Raw genomic sequence first — 1951 nt, 5'->3', positions numbered from 1 at the left:
AAACAAAAAACTACCATATATACTCGTGTATAAGCCAAGTTTTTCCAGCACATTTTTTTGATATTTTTGTGGTAAAATTAGGTGCCTCGGCTGATGTAAGTTTATTTGGAACTCAAGGAAAAAAAATGTTAGTGCCAAATGGAATCCCCGCACCCCCCCCCCGCCACCCGTGCCAGACAAAATGGACTTTTTTAAAAAAAGAGCAAACAAAAAACTACCATATATACTCGTGTATAAGCCAAGTTTTTCCAGCACATTTTTTTGATATTTTTGTGGTAAAATTAGGTGCCTCGGCTGATATTCGGGTCGGCTTATACTTGAGTATATATGGTAACTTTAAAAAGACCTATCAACCCAAAAGGTAGACGTTTGGGCAGTTTGAAAAATAAAACAAATATTATCAGTTGCTTTGCCTGACAGAATTTCTATGAGACACTCCAACCCTCATCATGTTTGCGGTGAAAGACCGTAGCTTTTAAACGGTGTTTAGTCAGCTCTAAGTCCCATGGCTCATTTCAAACCTTTATAGATCTCCCCTCAATCACGCTGCTCCTATGGTAGGCCAGGGAGATGGGGGATTTGCTGCTCTGATAGTGTCATGGTTCATGGTTTTCTGTAAGTCAAAACATTTTTAAAGACAGACTTAGGTTATTTAAAACAGATCGACCTTTCTTACCTATTGATCCATATGTATCATCCAGAGTTTGCTGCTGTACACCAAAGCTTACTATACTGTATTTGTGATTACAGCTTCTTTCTGACTGCTCTGTAGAATCAGTTGACCAGCCCAGAGTCAACACAATTTAATTTATACCCGATGACAATTCATAACTGGAATAGACAGCATCTATTTTCCTGCGGTCTTGCACAAAGTGGGCAAAATCGGTAGAAAACACATCTAGGAAAAATTTTATAAACCACCCAGAGGATAAGTTAGGTATCATATATGACTTTAGGTGACACAAATAGTGGAAATAGTGTATTAATGGGGTCCCCAATTTAGGAGGCCTAGAGCCACAGTCTTGGGGGCACATCGAGGTCAGGTAGTATGACATAGTTCACCGAGACAACGGGCTGCATCCTACTCTGATGAGTGGCGACTGGTGTCTCAAAAGCTGGGGAGCAGCCATCTGAGAAGCAACTGCCGAACCCTCCTCACTGAGAGCAAAGAGTGAAGGGCAGTCAAAGGCTCCAGGGAGTGATTAGCCCCCAGCACCCCTGGAAAAGCACGTCTCGGCCTCCACTACCCTGAGACCACCATTCTGACCAGGGTCACGTAGACAGCTGTGGACCCAGAGGGAGAAAAAGCACAGCAAGATTCAAAACCACGAAGGACCCGTCTGACGGACTGGCCAGACGAGGGGAAGCCAAGACCGTGCGTTCAAAGCAGGAACTGAAGCCAGTCTTGGGCATCGACTTTTAGCCCAATCAAAGACAGGCTTCAGAAGTCAATGACAGCCATGAGGGACCTGGCTCCTCGGGCTCACCAAACCCACCAGCCCCAGAGGACAGCGTGCCCCCCCCCCCCAAAGAATGCAGGAAGGGGCTGGAAAGCAGGGCAGACGGAAGTGGGAAGCCAAAGAGGACGAGGGAGGGGTGCTGTGACTTTGAGAGGACAGCAGTCATGCACAAACCCGGATGTACTGAACGGTTGCGGGGGACACCACTTGGTGAACTTTCACCGGGACGATAAGAAAATGCCCTTAAAAAAAAAAAAGAAAGGACTGCCTGGTAGAGAATTTACTTCAAAGGTCGTGAGAACAGTTTCGGAGCAACTCGCAAACGGGTATCATTTGTAATGCATGCAGTCTGTTGGAACGTTGGTCAAATCCTAAAATACCTCATGCTCTCCTGGAAAACTCCGAGTCTGTGGGAGAGTGAGCATTTTCTACTCTAAAGGGCTGTGGTCAGCTCTCCTGGACATGGCAGCATGCCATGGGGACCCATACTT

General features: G+C 45.9%; 1 pseudogene; it reads left to right on the top strand.

Moving 5' to 3' along the window:
• LOC101638989 overlaps nucleotides 1–1951 on the top strand; it is a 23696-nt pseudogene that overhangs the window by 20327 nt on the left and 1418 nt on the right.

This window comes from Echinops telfairi, unplaced genomic scaffold (genome assembly GCF_000313985.2).
Source record: "Echinops telfairi isolate 266 unplaced genomic scaffold, ASM31398v2 ScPeMD7_70;HRSCAF=299, whole genome shotgun sequence".
In the NCBI taxonomy this organism is placed as follows: Eukaryota; Metazoa; Chordata; class Mammalia; order Afrosoricida; family Tenrecidae; genus Echinops; species Echinops telfairi.
Note: the sequence above shows the minus strand (reverse complement) of the source record. Positions and strands in the feature narration are given on the sequence as shown.